The 18,949-nt window shown below is 48.4% G+C and overlaps 1 long non-coding RNA gene across 1 annotated transcript; it reads right to left on the reverse strand.

Moving 5' to 3' along the window:
- Positions 1 to 10,598: 10,598 nt before the first annotated feature.
- On the reverse strand, positions 10,599 to 16,977 carry LOC118630939. Its single transcript, XR_004959709.1, has 3 exons — positions 16,796 to 16,977; positions 11,716 to 11,841; positions 10,599 to 10,911 (listed from the first exon to the last, which is right to left on the reverse strand). It is a non-coding gene; the product is annotated as an uncharacterized LOC118630939 (long non-coding RNA).
- Positions 16,978 to 18,949: the final 1,972 nt, after the last annotated feature.

Consider the following 18,949-nt stretch of genomic DNA (forward strand, 5'->3'; position numbering starts at 1 on the left):
TGAACCCAAGACCTTTTGATGCATGGGATAAAGCTCCAGCCAACTGAGCCACACCGGCCTGAGCCCATAGTGTTCTTGCTGAAGGACAGGGCCTGAGACAGTGAGGGCTGTGGGGCATTGTCCCAAAACACAAAGGATATAGAAGCTGCACCTTGTTTTGCTGTGAAACCAGCAACTACAGGCTTTACTTTCAGAATCATCCACTGATTCAGAGTATTTATTCCATATGTACCAAGCATGATTTTAGGCCTTAGACGGCTGTTCCAGGAGCAGGAGATTCCTGGGATATGGACCACAGGGCCACAGGAAGAGGCCAAGTTTGGCTCAGCAGAGTACCCAGACCCCCTCCAGTTCAGGGCCTCCCATTTTTTTCTTTTTGTTGCAAAAGGCTTTATTATTTTCATTTGGTCCAATGCATGGGAGAGGGCTCCAGGGTGGTCAAAAGAATGGCTAGTGGTTTGAGAGAGAGGCTCAGGCGAAAGCCAGATGCCAGGGGATGCAGAGGGGCCCCCCAAAGGCCTCTGGGCTCCATGGGCTCCTGGCCGTGTTTGATGGTGAGCCTCTCAAAGAGACACTCACCCAGGCCAGTTTGGGGGCAGCCAGCTCGAGGAAGTGAGTCTTCTTGATGAGTTTTACCTTCTCATCCAGGAAGTGGCTCTCCAGGAAGTCACAGAGATGATCTTCCCAGGGAGAGCTCAGGGCATGCAAATCCAAAAGGGCCTATTTCAGGTTCTTCTCGAAGGCCATGGCAGCTTCCTTGGAGTCCTGAGTTTTGCCCCACTCATCGTGGGAAGGTTTCAGCACGTCCTGGAAGAAAAGGTGGCCACCGCGCTGGTTTCGCACCTTCAAGAGATGCTCAGCATCCTCGAAATTCTTCTCCACCAATTGGCAGAAGAGAGGTCCAGGCCCTCCAGAGCCACATCATAGCAGTGGAAAGAGAAGCCCAGAGAGAGGTGGGCATAGGAGGCCGCAGGTGCAGGTTGGCAGGTGCAGGATGGCAGCTTCCACCTCGGTAGAATAACTCTAACCAATGTGGGAGCTCATGGTTGCTCAGTAATAGAAGTTAAGGTAAAAAAAAAAAATGGTGCTGGCTGGTCTCGGAGGCTGAGGATGGCTGAGGTGTTTCTGAAGGTGGTGCCTGAAGGCTAGAAGAAGGGGTGTCCTTGGGCCTGTTCCGTTCAAACACTGTTGAAGCGAGAGGCAGATCCAGGGGACCGCCAAGGGTACTGCCAGGTCCTCCCTCCTTCTCCATGGGAGGTGGCTGAGGCCAGGCTGGCCCTCCACCTACAGCAGGAATCCACACCACCTGTGCCACGGAGGCTGCTGGTGACTCAAGGAGGCCTGGGCAGCCCCAGCAGGCGGTTCCCATCACTGCTCCTCACCTCGAAGACCCCTCAGCCCCTCCTCCTAAGTGCTGCGAACTCTCTGGGGGAGGAGGCGGGGTGGCTGCCACTTGCTGCCCTGTGCTCTGGACCCAGAGCTCCACCTGCTGACAGACTCTTTCCTTCGCCAGCCTGGAGCTGCCCCGGCACTGGCTCTGTGGCTTGTTGGGGGTAAGGAAGATGGCGGTACCCAGAGGGGAAGCAGAAAATGGAAGATGTTTCTTCAGGGCAGAGTGTTTGGGTGAGGAGATCCCCAGTAGAGATAGGAGGGGGCCAAATTACAAGTCAGTAGTGTTGGGAATTTAGAATGGAGCTCAGTCCCTGACACTGGAACCCAGGCACTGAGCCCAGGGCCGGTCTGATGCTGCAGAGGTGCCCTGGCTGTCAAGGCCTGGAGGCAGAGTCTTCAGCGGCGGCATGGTGACCTGAGGTCTCACAGGTTGGCCCCACCACTCCCTCTGCAGCACAGGGGCCACAGGCTCAGCTCGGACTTCCTATAGACTCCGGGAGTGGCAGGACTTCCCCATGACTACCTTCTCTCCGCAGCCGGAGGGGGTGAGGTCACCCGTAAACACTTGGGTGTCTATCTGAAACAGCTGGGTGTGGCCAAGAACACGCAAAGGCTGATGTGACCCGGTTACCAGAATTTGGCGCTCCGGCCTGGTCCATGCAACCCATCCTGAGTTCTGGGAATGATCGGCCCAGGGGGCTGGGGCTGTCCTTATAAGCAGAGCTATGGCATGACTTCGGGTCATCTAGGGGGGTGACTCAAGGGAGGAGATATGTATTTATAGGCTTGTAGACTTTTCAGTTTCTTTATAAGAACACTGAGCTCTGAGTGCAACACTTTGTCGTTGTCAGAGTGTATCTGTACATGGAACTTCTGAGAGAACCCAGACCCACTTCAGGGCTGGCCTGAGGTCAGTGTTTGCAGAGTCTGGGCACAGGGATGTCCCTGAACAGCAGTTCTGCAGTCAGGGGAAGCTGGTGGGTGACAAGAAAGAGTAATCACAGACAGCATAAGCATTCCTGGGAGCCTCAAAATACCTGAAGGGAGGTACTGTCAACTGGGCCCCCACCTCAGAAAGAGAGAGGTGGGAGGTAGAGGGGAATCTCATTATTATTAAAAATTAGGTTAAATTTTTTTTTAATGACCTCATTTGGCACTCCAGCTTGCTGAGTCTGGGAATCGGGTGAGACAGGCGGCGCTGCTGCAGGTGGTCAAGTTGCCACAAACGAGGCACCTTTCTGCCTGGAGGCTCGCTCCTTGACACCTCAGTCAGCAGCTTGGAACGTGGAGAGAATGCTGTTGGGACAGACATTGAATTTTCACGAGGGGCCCCGTGATGAGACAGAGACCAGGTGCCTTCGCTGCAGGACCACGAGCAGAGGACAGACAGGGTGAAGATGGCAGGCGCTGACAAATGGTTTGTGAGCACACATGAGGTGCTTCCTGAGAAAGCCCCGAAATACTTGAGGGGCATTTGCAGGGCCCTGGACCCTAGAGAGGGAACGTGGGAGCAAGAGCAGGAAATCTGACTTGGTGTATTTGCTTGGTGAAGCTGCCCCACCAGGCAGAAGCCCTGCTCACCCATTAGGCTTGAACACCCTGTGCCAGGCTGCCCTCCAGAATGGACACTCTTCACCCACTCGGGCTGTGACACCCCACATCAGCCAGCTGTCTCCCATGTGGCCCCCTCCTTACCCACTTAGGCTCCAACATCCCAGAACAGGTTACTCTTTTTCTTAGTTCTGGCTGCTACAGCAAAGGAGCATAGACCGGGTGGCTTATAAACAACAGGAACCGATTGCTCACAGCCCTGGAGACTAGGAGGCTGAGATCAGGGCGCCGGCAGGTTGGGTTCTGGTGAGAACCCTCTTCCGCTGCAGACTGCTGACTGCTTGCTGTGTCCTCGCATGGTGGAGCGAGCCAGGGAGCTCTCTGAGGTCCCTTTTGTAAGGACACTAATCCCATCCATGAAGCCTTCACTTGCATAATCTAAGCACTTCCCCAAACTCCTGTGTTCCATATCCATCACATTGGGGGTTAGGATTTCAACATACGAATTTGGGGGGCGTGGGGACACAAACATTCAGTCAAATTACACTTTTCCACCCAGATGTCCTCCTTACTCTGCTCAGGCTCCAACACTACTATTTTGGGGGCTGTGGCAGCCCCTGTCCCGCATTCCCTACATGCATGCCTGTTTGCTCAAAGTGACTTTTGGACTGAATTGATTAGAACGGAAAGGGATTGGGGGCGGGGTGGGGGGGAGAAAGAGGAAGAGAGGTGGTTTATTTTTAACATCTAATAAGTCTCAGCAGTGACAATTTTGTGTCAATTTCTCCCTGTGCAGTTTTTCAAGTTGCCTTTTATTCAGGAACATTTTCGTGCACTGTTTCAGTTCCCTTGTCTTGTTTTCCTTCTTCGGAGATTCCACTTCGGAGATTCTTGCATCTCCCCTGTCTTCTCCATGTATCCATGCCTTTATGAGATATTTAAAAGCTGTATTCTGTTTCATTTTCTACACTTGTTTCATTTCTACTCTCAAGCTCTTTTCAACTCCTGTTCATTCTCCTCCTCCTCACACCAAATGTGAGGGTTTTCCACACCGAGCAATCCTCCAGTTTTTGGTGGGCACTGGGTGTTCTGCAATTTAACTTAATTCTGACACTAACTGTGTGGACTTTGTGAAGACCCCACAGGTTAAGAGCTCAGTCCCACAAGACTGCCCGCGTTTCAGATGCTAATCACAAATCCGAGGTTGTCATCTGTACTTCTGACCAACTGGTGATAAATTGGGGGTTCCCATGACCCCCTCTTTATGTTTGATAATTTGCCAGAATAGCTCACAAAATGCAGGGAAACACTTATGTTGACCGGTTTATGATAAAGGATATAGGAAAGGATACAGATGAGCAGCCAGATGATGTATACAGTGCAAAGTCCGGAAGGGTCCCCAGGGTAGGAGTTTCTGTCCCTGTGGAGTTGGGGTGTGCCACCCTGCACCAACCCAGAAGCTCCCTGAAGCCCATACTTTAGGAAATTTTACGGAGGCTTCATCATATAGGTAAAATGGATTATTAATTCAATCTCTATTCCCTTTCTCCCCCCCGCCCCCCCCCGGAGGGTAAGCGTTGGGTCTAAAAGTTCTAAGCTTGTAATCATGTTAGTCTTTCTGGTGATGGCCCCTATCCATGAGCCCACCAAGAGTCACTGCATCAAAACAAACAATGCTCTTATCACCTAGGAAGTTCCAAAGGATTTAGTTCTACACAAGAGGCTCTTATCGTCCCGTCACTCAGGAAATTCCAGGAATTTTAGGAGCTCTCTGTCAGGAATGGATCGGAGACCAAATATTAGAACAAAAGGCACTCCTAGCACGTCTGCCACTCAGAGGTTACAGGGTTGTAGGGACTCTGTCTGGAACCGGGGTCAAAGATCAGATATTAGCTGAAACTGAGGTCAGAGACCAGTATGTATTTCTTATGATCTCACCTATACCATTCTCCTTTTGCCTTTTCGGTGGACTTATGTAGTTGACAATTATGTTGCTGTGTGGTTTCTGTCACCTGACTGGACTCTGACAGATACATATGGCTTCCGGGTTTTGTGATATAAAATTTTTTCCATATTTTCTTGCAGTCCTTTTAGGATGTTTTTTTTTACATTTAAATCCTTGATTCATTTATTACGTATAACCAATGGACATGGACTGGGGACGGGGCAGGAGGGGGGGATGGGGAGGAGGGTGTCAATGGGGTAAAAAAGGAGAAACATCTGTAACAAAAATAAAATTAAAAATAAAATAAAAAATTTTTAAAAAGTAAATATAAAATAAATAAATAAATCCTTGATTCATTTGTTAATTATCTTGGTTAAAGGCATAAATATGGATATATCTTTTTTTTTTTTTATCCTCACCCGAGGACATTTTTTCTTTTTCTTTTTTTTTATTCAGATAGAGTGGGAAGGAGAGAGAGGAAGAGAGAGAGAGAGAAACATCGATGTGAAAGGGACACATTGAGTGGCCGCCACCCACACGACCAACCAGGGCCGGGGACAAACTGCAGCCAAGGTACATGCCCTTAGCGGGAACCGAACCCGGGTCTCTGTGGACAGCAGGCTGACGCTCTAACCGCTGAGCCAAACTGGCCAGGGCGAAATATGGATATATCTTAATATTTTTTCCCAGATGGCTATCTAGATGTCTCAACACCATTTATCAAAGACTCCATTTTTCCTCCATTGATTTGAAATGTCGCCTTTATCTTTAACCATATTTCCGTCTACATGTGCATCTGTTTCTGGATTTTTAATTTTGTTCCATTGTCTATTCATGTGTTAGTATTATACTTTTGTTGTTGTTGATCCTCACCCGAGGATATTCCTACATTGATTTGCAGATAGAGTGGGAGGGAGGGAGGAAGAGAGAGAGAGAGAGAGAGAGAGAGAGAGAGAGAGAGAGAGAGAAACGTTGATGTGAGAGAGACATACCAACCAGTTGCCTCCTGCATGACCCCAACCAGAGCCAGGGATCAAACCTGCAACCCAGGTATGTGCCCTTGACTGGGAATCGAACTTGAGACCCTCTGGTCCACAGGCCGACGCTGTAACTGCTGAGCCAGACCAGCCTGGGCTTAATTATTTTAAAAAGTTAACTTATTGATTTTAGAGAGAAAGAGGAAGAGAGAGAGAGAGAGAGAGAGAGAGAGAGAGAGAGAGAGAGAGAGAGACACATCAATGCGTTCCACTTATGCAGTCATTGGTTGCTTCTTGCATGTGCCCTGACCGGGAGTTGAACCCACAATGCTCTAACCAATTGAGCTCTCCAGTTAGGGCACTTTTAATTATTTTAGCTTTATAATGTATTTTCATATCCCATAAGGCTAATCTTTCCTCATATTCTTTTATTTTAGAATTTCCCTGGCCATTCATTAGTGGGGTCCTTGGAGCTTAGGAGAGAGAAGGTGAAGATAATGCACTGGGGAATGGTGGGGGGAGGCAAAGTCAAGGGTGAGCATGCTGGCCATTCTTATTTGTTTGATTGTTTTCCATAAGAACTTTAGAATCAGCATGTCTAACTAATTAATTAAAAATTAATTAAAAATTAATTAATCTCCTAACCTAGATCATGGTTTGAGTTTCCATTTGTTCTAGTTTTTTTCTTCTGTCTTCATCAAGGAAGTTTAAAAATGTTTAAAATGAATCTTGTTCATTAAATTTTAATTTGCATTTCTAAAACTATTATTAAGGTAGAGCATCTTTTTATGTTTTAATTGACCATTCATTCTCCCCCCACTCCACCCCTTACTTTGTGAATAGCCTGTTTATAACTTACTACTAAAGTTTTACTATTTTTTCTTATTCATTTATAAATGTTGATTTATACATCTTACATAATCCAGATACTAATTTGTTGTTAGTTACATGAATTGGAAATATCTTCTCCCAGTCTGTGGCTTGTTCTTCATTGGTACCATTTGATTTTAAAAAGTTAAAAATTTTAAAATATAATAATATTTATTAATCTTTTTTTTTTATGGTTAATGCTTTTTGGGTCCTGTTTAAAAAAGAAATACTTTCCTACCTTAAGGTCAGACAGATATTTTTTTATGCTTTTTGTATTAACTTTTTTTAAACATTTTAAAATTTAGTTTTCCATAGTCAGAGCTTCAATCCGTGTAGAATTGATGTCTGGTATGGTATGAAGGAGGATTAAATTTTATTTTACTTTTCAACATGGTTAAGCTATTTACCAGAACCAATTATTGAAAATGCACTGCTGGCCCTGGCCAGTTTGGCTCAGCGGTTGGAGTGTCGGCCTGTGGACCAGAGAGTCCCGAGTTCACTTCCCGCTAAGGGCACATACAAAAAAAAAAAAAGAAAATGCACTGCTGGTGTATATTAAGTTTCCACAGATGCATATGTCTATCTCTGGGCTCTCAGGTCTGCTCCTTTGTGTTCTTTCTTTCTTCATACCAATAGCACACTGTTTTAATTATTATATGTCTCATTATCAGGCCAAGATCTCTCACCGTGTTCTTTTTGCCCCCAAAATTTTTAGATTGAAATTGCAGATTAATTTGGGGGAAATGGACATCTTTACACCTTTGGGTCTTTCTATGTAATAGCACAGTATATTTCTCCATATATGTTGGTTCTAAAACACTTTCAATGAAGTTGCATACATTTCTCTGTGAAGGTCAGGAAAATATCTTTTATTAAAGTAATTCCTGGTACCTTTTTATTGCTAGTATAAAATGATGTGTTAGGGTACATTATTCTTTCCAATTCTTTTTTTATTGATTTTTTTTATTTGACTATAGAGTTTTATTAATTTATTTTTGTTACAGATGTTTCTCCTTTTTTCCCCATTGACACCCTCCTTCCCATCCCCCACACCCCATCCCCAGCTTTGTTGTCCATGTCCATTGGTTATGCGTATATGCATATAAGTTCTGTGGTTTATCTCTACCCCCCCCATTCCTTCTTCTGAGGGTTGTCAGTCTGTACCCTACTTCCATGTCTCTGGGTCTACCCTGTCCCTCAGACTGTTATGTTCATTATATTTCACAAATAAGTGAGATCATATGATACTTGTCTTTCTCTGTTTGGCTTGTTTCACTTAGGATAATACTCTCCAGGTCCCTCCAGGTCCTCTCAAAGGATAAGAGATCTTTCTTTCTTACAGCTGTATAGTACTCCATTGTGTATATGTACCACGGCTTTTTTATCCACTCATCTACTGATGGACACTTGGGCTGTTTCCAGATCTTAGCTATTGTAAATAGTGCTGCTATGAATATGGGGGTACATATATTCTTTCTGATTGGTGTTTTACGCTTCTTAGGGTATATTCCTAGAAGTGGGATCACTGGGTCAAGTGGCAATTCAATTTTTAATTTGTTGAGGTAACACCATATTGTTTTCCATAGTGGCTGCATCAGTCTGCATTCCCACCAGCAGTGTACTAGAGTCCCCTTTTCTCCACACCCTCGCCAGCACTTGTTGTTTGATGATTTGTTGATGGTGGCCATTCTGACAGGTGTGAGTTGATACCTCATTGTTGTTTTAATTTGCATCTCTCTGATGATTAGTGATGTTGAGCATTTCTTCATATGTCTCTTGGCCATTTGTATGTCCTGTTTGGAGAGGTGTCTATTTAGTTCCTCTGCACATTTTTAAATTGGGTTGTCTTCCTTTCGTTGAGTTGTATGAGCACTCTATATATATTGGAAATTAACCCCTTATCTGATGTATCATTGGCAATGATGCTCTCCCATACAGTGGGTTCCCTTTCCATTTTGATGGTTGTTTCTTTTGCTGTGCAGAAGCTTTTTAGTTTGATGTAGTCCCATGTGTTCATTTTTTCCTTTGTTTCTGTTGCCTTAGGTGATGTATCAGTGAAAATTCTGCTGCATCTTTCCAATTCTTTATCCTTCCCTATCTTTTGCCATGTGCCCTTGACCAGGAATCAAACCTTTGACCCTTTGGTGCTCAGGTGATGCTCAAACCACTGAGCCATACTGGCCAGGGCTCATTTGGATTTTTTAAATGGCATAGGTCAGAAAACTATCTTTTTTTGTTGTTGTTGTTGTTGCAGCTAATTGTATCCATATCAGGTATTGAATAGCTTATTCTTTCTCTGAAGTTCATTTCTGCATTTCCACTGAACCTCTGCTTCTCATAGCTGCTCCCAGCCAATTACTGAGTATGGTTAGGATACTAAGGCAGGCCCAGTGAGACTCCTCTGAAGAGTGACTTTGGCCCAAGTGCTCCTCAATGTCTTTGTTCAACTTTCCTTCCAACTGCACTGCAAACAAGATACTTCCACGCAATGTTCTTTTCTTCCTTGCCTTTCTCCTTCACCCAAGGGCAGACTGGCATCTTGGGCTGGCATCTCTTCTAGCCTTTTCTGCATCCCTCCCAATTTTCTTATACTGGGATTTCTGGTAATAAATCTCTTGCACTTTAAATCTTTTCTCGTCTGCTCTTTGGAAGACCTGTGGCATACATGTGGTGGGAGTGAGACAGGAGAAGCCCCAGATGTGTTTGGGGATCTGAGAGCAGAAGAACCTGTGCTTACTTGCAAGGGGGAGACCCAGGAAAGCACGTCTGGTCCTAGAATTCCCCTCTCATGCAAGCAGAGCCTTGCCTTTCCCCCCTCTTTCATCCATGTCTCAAGATACCCCCCACCCCTCTCTCTCTCAAGCTCCAAGGGCCCTTCTTTTGCCTCTGTAACTCGTTTCCTGAGCCCATTTTTTCTATGGCTCACTTCTTCTACCTCTGTCACTTTCTAAATAAACTTTCTCTTAGAGTTTGAGTCATGGCTCTGAATTCTTTCTTAGCCAGAACTCAAGTACTGGGGTTGCTGAATGGAAGTTAACACCTGGTGCCATTTCGCTGCCAACATGTGAAGACAGTGGGAAAAACCTTGAGGCTGGCATTGCTCACCCCACTGATGCTGGCACTAGTCACTATTCCTAGAACTTCCGCCACTGCCAACACTCATTAACCAAATGGGTTTTCTGATTCAAAATGTAAATGTATCCGATTGGCAGAACCAAGGCCGTGTGCCCCCATTCCCAAGCTGGAAGGGAGCCGGAGGATTACTTTTTAGCTTCTGTGGTGAGATACAGGTTCTGCTTCTTAAGGGGGGCAGCCAAAAATGACAAATATCAGTACACCAAATTGTTTGCTTTTCTTTTTCTCTTTTCTGAAAGGGACTTCAAATTATCCTGTTGTATTCTCCAGCATTGTTTACCAGGTGTTTGGGAAATTATTAAATTCCTCTCTTAATATGTGGGTATGCTGTATGATGATGAACCATATCTTTAACTGCCAGAGAAGAATGAAGATCACTAAGAAATCCTGGGGCCCTGCCTGGGGAGTTCAGTTGATTAGAGAGTCATCCCAATATGCTAAGTTTGCAGGTTTGATCCCCGGTCAAGGCACATACAAGAATCAAACAATGCATTCATAAATCAGTAGAATAACAAATCAGTGTTTCTCTCCCTTCCTCTCTCTCTCTCTAAAAAAAAGAGAAAGAAATCCTGGACTCAGAAGAATGTAGTGACTGAATATAATCCTTGGTTGTTTCCCTTTGGCGAATACTATGTTAATGTATCAAGTAGTTTTTGCCGTATAACAAATTACCTTAACATGCATGGCTTACCATGGCAATCATTTATTAGTAACTGATTCTGTGGGTCAGCAGTTTGGGCTGGGTCAGTTGTGTTGGTCTTAGCTGGGGTCACTCAAGCTTCTGTGGCCTCTTCTAATTTTGGAGGCTTTCGGTCAATGGCCGCCACACCCCCTCCCCCATTTCTGGCTGTTGGCAGGGGGAACAGGGCGATTGGTTACGTGTCTCTCACCATCTGGCTCCTTCACCCAGCGCATTCACATGTCGATGTCAGGGCTGCACGCGGAGCGAGCAAGGGCAGGCTGCAGTGTGCCAGAACTCTTGAAGTCTCTCTGCTTGCTTCAGATGGGCTATTGTCACACAAAGTGACGTGAGGCCAAACCCTGGGTTAATATGAAAGGGGACAATGGTATAAGAGCTTGAGAGCTGATTGTTACATTTCCAGGATTTTTGCAAACCACTTGTTCAACTGCTCATAGCTTGATATTGGCCATGGTGAAAATATTTACACACAGAAATTGGCAAACACTACAAACCAGGGCTCCCCCCGACAGAGGACCAGTTTACCACTATGTCACTAGGACCATCTGAGGACATGGGTACATAGAAAGGAATTAATGCAGCTGTTTTTGAAACTATCAGAGGGAATGCGGTCTTTTTGTACATTTGAGAGGCACGGTTTTCAAGCATAACTATTATTGGAATGGTATTTATACTAAGATACGTTATGTATGTGTTGAGCAGTCAAGGGTTCACACTGTACTGGTCACTTATGTTTTTTAAAGCATTTTTTAGTCTTTTGCAGTAACAGACCCTGCTTGAACCCAAGCTCAGCCACTCTTAGAGACAGTGATTTATCCAAAGGACAAACTCCCAAACCAAGCTAATTCAGTCAGAATTATTCCCAGGGCTCTTTCAGACTAAAGCTGGGGGAGGAAGGTCCCTCTTACAAATTGTGATCATATGAGCCAAGAGCTGCCAGCAGTCATAATTACACTTTTGTCGCGGACAGTGGACCTAAGAGAGAATAGCTAACCGATTTGCATGAAAGAGGTGGGAATAGAGAAAGAGACTGAAAGAAAGAGAGATGAAGGAGACACAGAGGAAAAGACGAATCCATCCCATCCCTTCCTGCTGTTTGTTGTGTCTAATTATACACATATATTGAATTGATGTCTGTCACTTACACCCAAATAGTCCTGACGAATACGCAAACACACATATCTTGTTGCAGAGGTGGAGAAACTAGGACAAGGAAGGGATCAGCCCTGCTGTGCAAAGACAGGATCTGGGTCAGAGCATCGAGTTCATCCCTGGGGGTAAAGAAACAAAGGCGGTGGTAATATCACACGGAGAGCTCCTCTGAGATTTGTAATTCTCTCCCCCACCCCACCCCTGTGTCAATTCAAGGTATGGTAGAAGATAGTAGAAAAGACTCAGACAATTAAAGCCCAAAGAGGCTTACTACAGGGAATTAGATGATTACAAAGTTTTTGGGAGGGCCGGAGGCTGAGCTTCCAGGAATGACTCCCCTGCCCAGGAAACCATTATCCCGGTGCCTGGCTTGAGGATCGACCACCTCGACTGCAGTTCACATAAAAAACTGCCCTGTCTCTGCAACCGCCAGGCTAACGCCCACTACTGCGATTTCTGTTTCTGCAGTCACAGAAAAAACAAAACCTCCCTTGGCCATGTTTGCCAGCAGAAACGCCAGCAGCCGCAGAAGCACCTATTCACTTCCCAATCTCGCTCCTTAGAGGCAACAACAGTTAACATTTCTTCTGCATCCTTCCAGAAAATTCTCAAGCATACACAAACACACATGCTTCTGTGTGTATGCGTACCTATGTGTATAAAACAAGTACGATCACACTGAATATTGTTTAATTACTCATTGACTTAAAGGACCTCAATTTGAATGCCTTTTCTTTCTTTGGGGGGGGTGCCTTTTCTGAGTGAGAATGAAAGAATATGACTAGGTTTCTTCTTTTTTTTAATGACTGGATGTCTGTTTTTAATCCTCACCCGAGGACATTTTTGCATTTTATCTTCAGATAGAGTACGAGAGGGAAAGAGAGAGAGAGAGAAACATCAATGTGAGAGAGACATATTGACTGGTTGCTTCCTGCACCACCCCAACCAGGGTTGGGGATGAACTGCAACTGAGGTACGTGCCCTTGACCGGATCGAACCTGTGACTCTTTGGTCCGTGGGCCAACGCTCTAACTGCTGAGCCAAACCGGCCAGGGCTAATGACTGTATTTCTTTTTTTTTAATCCTCACCCGAGGACATTTTTTGTTATTTTGATAGAGTGGGAGGGAGAGAGGAAGAGAGAGAGAGAGAGAAACATTGACATGAAAGGGACACATCGAGTGGCTGCCACCCACACAACCCAACCAGGGCCGGGGACAAACTGCAACCGAGGTACGTGCCCCCAGCGGGAACCAAACCCGGGTCTCTCTGGACTGCAGGCCGATGTTCTAACCGCTGAGCAAAACTGGCCAGGGCAAAAGGGCAAGAGGAAGATAAAATTCTGAATCTAAGCGTAAATAGCATCATGGGTTCGATTTCATATAAGGGGTAATCAGATCAATATATCACCTGCTCAGTGCACTGACTCAGCCTCTACCTAGGGAAGTCTGGCTGAGGGAAAAGAACGGGCAGTCGGTAGGCAGAGAAGAGCTCCTGCCCTCACTCGTACTCCTCACTGGGCACAGATGTGTCCTGGACGCTCCCACAGGCCCTGGGGGTTGCGTGAGGGACAGACGGGGCTGAACAATCCTGAGTTACTTTGCGTGGTGACCCTGCTGCCGGAACCCCGTCTCTGTCTGAGATTCACTGATCCTGGCCCACTCACGACTGTTCATCATCACAGCCCAGGGAGTGAGTGGCCTCTTGAGTATGAGCCTCAGACGGAGAAATTCCGCCCCATCTCTATGGGCAACCAGTTTGTTCTAAAGTCATTATCACCCAGCTTTACACTCCAACTCTGGGGACGTCCCTCTGGCTGGCCTGTTCTGGGAGGTTGCTGGGGCCTGACTGAGTGGCTCAGGGAGGATGTGTGAGGTCAAGTGAGGGACATTTGGCTCAGATAAAAGGGGCCCTGAGTGGGGCATACGGGCCGGAAGATGGATCGGCTCCTTGTGCTGCAGGAACCGAGCATGAGAGCGGCTGTCCAGGCGTCTGGGTGGTAGCAGCAGGTCTGAGCGGTGTGGGCGGATCTGAGACCACAGCCAGGGAGGACTGGCCCGGTCCTCCTGGTTGTGGGGGAAGAGGCGAAGTCAGCCGCCACTCAGAGTGTGAGCCCTGGCGACCAAGGGTTGCAGATGGCACATCCTGGAAAGGCATCTCTGAGACAGATTCACATCCCAAAGGTTGACTAGGCAGTTCTCGTGGGATCCCTGTGGGAGGGAAGGGAAGGCAGCAGGATTGGGAATATGGAGAAGTTGAGCCTAAAGCAGCCTCTCTGGAAAGCTCAGCGGCCCCTCCAGGGGTGGCCCTGCAGAGCTGTGCCAGTTTGGGCGATGGGGCTGGCCTCCATGTTCCCACACTGATCGGCCTCTGGCTGGGAACCTCCCTGGAGTGGTCCTGGTTGAGGTGGCTTTTCTGCCACTGAGGAAATGCCAGAGGCATACGGATAGCTGGGGCTTTCTGCCCACAGCGCCCCCAGCAGTTGGGGGATAACCTATCATTCCCAAGGGGATCTTGGTGGCCCGTCACAGTGTCTGCCACCGTCAGGAAACATGGTAGAGCTCACAAGAGGAGTGGGTTCGAGGGAGGTGATGAGTTCCGTTTTGGACATGCTGAGTTGGAAGTGTCCAAGGGAAAGGCAGGTGGGGTGACCAGTGGACAGTGGGTGTATAGGCCTGAAGCTCTGGAGGAAGGTCAAGGACAGACGTACAGAATTAGCAAGTACATAAAAGTGGAGTGGAGGTCAGAGGAATTGATGGGATATTCACTGCATAGAGGGAAACAGCACCACCCAGGGGATGGAGATGATCACGGGGCAGCCTCTGCCCTTCCGCTCCCTCCATCTCCCACATCCTCCCTCCTCCATCGCCTTCTACTAGTCCTGTGCTTTGATACCTCTCTGTCCACCTCTCCCCTTCTCTTTCTTCTGTCCCCTTGTCTCCTCTCCTCTCTCCTCTCTCTTCTCTGTCCATTTTTCTCTCCTTCCCTCCTTCTGCTCACTAGAGGGCAGTAGCTCACAGTCCAGGCCTCAGCATCACCCTGAGCCTTTGCCTTGCTCTGCCCTCTAGCGGTGGGGTTGAGAGGGACATGCACCGAGATGATGTCAGGCCCTTGGGGCTCCTCACTCAAGAGTCAGGCCTGTACTGGTAGGGCTCCCGTGTGGTGGGAAATGCCATGTTCAGTACAGAGGGCAGGAATTGCTACTTCTTTGCCCTGCTTTGCTGAAGCATAGAGACACAGTGGCCAGCTGTATCTGCCTTGAACGGATGGGGACGTCGAGACCCCGAGAAGTTCTTCTAAGTGAGGGGAAGAAATGAAACAACCTGCTTGGGGAGGAGGGAGTCCTGGGTTTAAACCCCAACCACAGCAAGTTGGAGACCAGAGCGCTTGCCTGGAGTCAGGCCCCAACGGAAACCCCTGCCTTCTGCCACCGACCGTGTCCAGCCTTTCGGCTCCTGCTCTTTGTCCATTGCTTCCTCGTGGCTGCCCTCCTCCAAGGCTGAAGAGAGCTGCCATTGTCACCTGATGCCGCCATGCTGATGGGCTCCGCTGGGGAGAAGCTGACAGGACAGCCGGAGCAAACAAGAGTGCCTGCCGGTCCGCTTCTGGCGCCCTGTTGGCAGAACCTATCGGGAAGCAGCGGACAGGGAGACTGGCTAGCAGTGTCCTTTCCCGGCGTGGCCAACTCTTACCCATCCTCTGGGTCTTAGCTCAGGGGGGCTTCCTCCGGGAAGCTGCCTCTGGACCCAGTGCCTGCCACCCTTTCCCACAGAGCCTGTTTCCACTTCGAACCCGCGCGAACCAGCGTGCAGGAGAGCCCTCTGTGTGTCTGCCTCCCTCGGCAGCCGTGAGCTTCTAGAGGGGAGAAACTTTGTCTAGCAACTTGGGAGGTTGTCGGCGCTGACCACAGAGCTCAGCAAGTGTCCTTGCTGAATCGCAGTTCCTGAAGTTGTAAGCGCTCTGGACAAAAGCTGGGGAATAAGTGAGGAGCGATGCTTTTGCTCCGGGTTCTGTCTCACACAGGGGTGCTTAGGCACTGCCAGGTTTTTCTCTGACAACAATAATTGATGAGCATTTACTGAACACCTGGCCAGTACCAGGCGGCATTCTTCCCACTCCATGTGTATCAACTCCTTTAGTCTTCACAAACATATAAACGGAGGCCCAGAGAGGTTAAGCAATTTGCACCAAGTCACACAGCCAGGCAGAAAGTGGGAGAACCAGAATTTGAATCCAGGCAGTCTGAGTCCCGGAGCCTAGGCCCTTAGTCACTATTTTGCCCAGGGATAATGGGAAGTAGGACTTATGCTGGCCAACTTATGCGGATGCCAGTGGTGATAATTATACTGATATCAAACATTGTAGATGCCTTTCCATCACATTACCCCTCTGTAGGAATAATAACTCTTCTCTTTTGGAGAACTGAGCCTGCCAGCTTCCCGAATATGTAGTTCTAGAAAAGGCTGCTAAATGTAGTACCCCACAGCCACAGGTGGACACGTGGCCCAGGTGGGACTAATGAGCGCAGCTTCGCTGAGATTTTTCAAGCTGGTCTAATAAAGGAGGGGAGTGCCCGTTGGCAGGTGAAGCTGGAAGATACTCCGGTCTTACGGAGAAGCCACACTGACGGGTTCGCAGAGAGCTGCAGGGCTGAGCGCGGAGGAGACCGCCCCTTTCCCTGTCCTGGGTCTTGATCCTCAGCCAGTACATTCCTCTTTGGCCTCATCTGGTTCATGTTTGGTTTCTCACACTTGTGATTGAAATAGCACCTTCGAGCTGACAAAACCCTGCCATAGGAAATGGATTCTTACACTAGCCGCAGGAGGCAGGTGGGGCCAGCATCAGGCGGTCGCTGCTCAGGAGGTCAACTGAGGTTTGGAGCAGCTGAGTGACTTGCCAGCAGCCAGTGAGTGGCAGAGCGTGGGCCTGCGCTGTCTGGTTTTCTGCCTTGTGCTCCCATGGGCCCCGGTGGAGGGGGTCTCAGCCCTACGCCTCTCTCGGCGCTAGTCCCTCACTGTCTCAGAGCCCGGGGCTCGGGAATCCACCCACCCGGCACCTCGCCCACTTCTGGGTACCTGGATGGCTTGTAGGAAAGCTCCTCCCCTTACCAAACCAGGTTTGGGGTTCTCAGTCCGGTCTGGGCCCCGGCACGGGGAGGGGTGTAAGCATCTCCTCTGGCCTGGGGGCTGGAGAACTGGAGGCACCTCTGGGTTGGGAGCTTGGTGATCCAGCTTAGGCCAGACGCCAGCACCAGCTACTGTTCTGAATCCCAGTTGAGAATCTTCTTAACCATGGCAAGAAGAGCAGGGGGAGGGGGGGACTTCCTGTTTACTGCTGGCTGGTCTGAGGGAGACATCCTTCTGCGGTGACTGTGAGCCTACATCTCCCCCACCCCCAGGCTGACTCACACCCCGTCTGGCCAGCGTCAGAGGCTGTCCCCTACAGCCCAGGTTGGCCTCCCTGGCCTGAAGCAGTCTGTGACGACAGCAGCTGCTTGATACCTTCTCACATGTTTACTTATTTAAAACAAATTATTTTATTTTATTTTATTTTTAGAAAGGAAGGGAGAGGGAGAGAGAGAGAGAGAAACATCGATGAGCGAGAACATCAGTTGGCTGCCTCCTGCATGCCTCCCACTGGGGATCGGGCCCACAACCTGGGCCTGTGTCCTGACCAGGAATCGAACTGGCGACCTCTTGGTGCATGGGTCGGTGCTCAAGCCACTGAGCCACACCGGCCAGGCCCTTCTCACATGTTTATGACTTTAGTGGCACCCCATCTCACAAAGAAAGAAGCTGGGGTTGCAGAATGGAGCAAAAACTAAAATAAAAGAGAGAATGCTAGCAAAATTTGAACTTCAGATCCACAACTCCTTTTTAGTGTATGTGATATGTTTTATCTGTGGACTCTAAAAGAAGCTCAGATCCAGGGCGGTGGAGGGGCCTGGGAGGCTGCTGTGATTGGCAGGGCAGGCCGAGGAACCAGGGCACCGATGTCCCGGGCAGGAGGAGACGGGGGTCTCCGCGCAAGGAAAGCAGATTCGCCCTTCCTCGACCTCTCTGTTCCGTTGAGACCCCAGCAGAGGGGATGATGTCACATTAGTGAGGGTGATTGTCTTCCCTCAGTCCACCGAGTTAAATGCTAATAATCTCTTCTGGAAACACCCTCAAAGACACACCCAGAAATGATATTCACCAGCTGTGTGGGCACCCCTTCGCCCAGTTGAGCTGACACAAATAAAATCAACCATCACAGCCCCCACCCCCATGCTCTACTCCTCTCTACTCTAATAAAACTGTCTGAAAGATTTTATTTTCTAGTCGGAGGCACCGGGTATTCTTCTGTTGGTTTTATCTCATACTGTGGAGCATTTTTGAACCAGTCTTTTCACATCTCTGTGCCTCAGTTTCCTTATTTGTAAGACAAGGAGGTTAAGCCTTGCTTCACAGGGAGCGTGTGAGGATGGAATAAGACAGTGCTCAGCATGCTTCACTAATAAACTCTTCTTCACTTTAAACTCTATAAAAGAAAGAGTTTAGCAAACTTCTATGGACTTGAGCACCTGGCAGGGGTTTGTTCAAATTGCATGTACACTGGTGGCCACCAGAGGGTGGGAGGGCGGGCTGGGCTGTGCCCGGCCCATACACTGGACTGTATGAGAGGGCCCTGCAGCGAGCCCTGGCTGCAGCCACAGTGCCTCTGCCACTCGGGCCATTTGATCTGCTTGACTCTATGGTGATGGAGGCATCACTGGTGGGAAAAGATGCCATGTGGAGTTTGTGGCCAGTCCCAGTGGGAGAAACACAATGCAGACCCTTGGGGTGAGGCCATGCCTTCTGGGTAGAGAACTAAGTGTCTTTTGATAAACAACTTCTTGCATAATTCAGACAGATAGAACCTCTGGGCATGGGACACCAAGTGACCATGCAGCTGGAACGGTATACCCATCAGGGCCTGAGTCCTGTCTGAACGACCAAGTTGTAAGGTTGAGCAACGATCCACGGTGAGAACCGAGGGGTGCATCTCTGAGTGGGAGTGGGACCAGAGGGCACAGTGACTAGGAAGCCCAGGAACCTCATGGCACCCACCAGTCACACCAGTGCCCCTCCTCCATGCTCATGGTTGTAGGGAGGATCTGAAACCACCAGCTGATGAAAGAAGGAAAACCCCAGCTGGCCCCGTGGATATGTTCCCCTGGTTACATGGGAACCTCTAAGAAACAACAACAT

This window comes from Molossus molossus, unplaced genomic scaffold, assembly GCF_014108415.1.
Source record: "Molossus molossus isolate mMolMol1 unplaced genomic scaffold, mMolMol1.p scaffold_m16_p_15, whole genome shotgun sequence".
NCBI classification, from domain to species: Eukaryota; Metazoa; Chordata; class Mammalia; order Chiroptera; family Molossidae; genus Molossus; species Molossus molossus.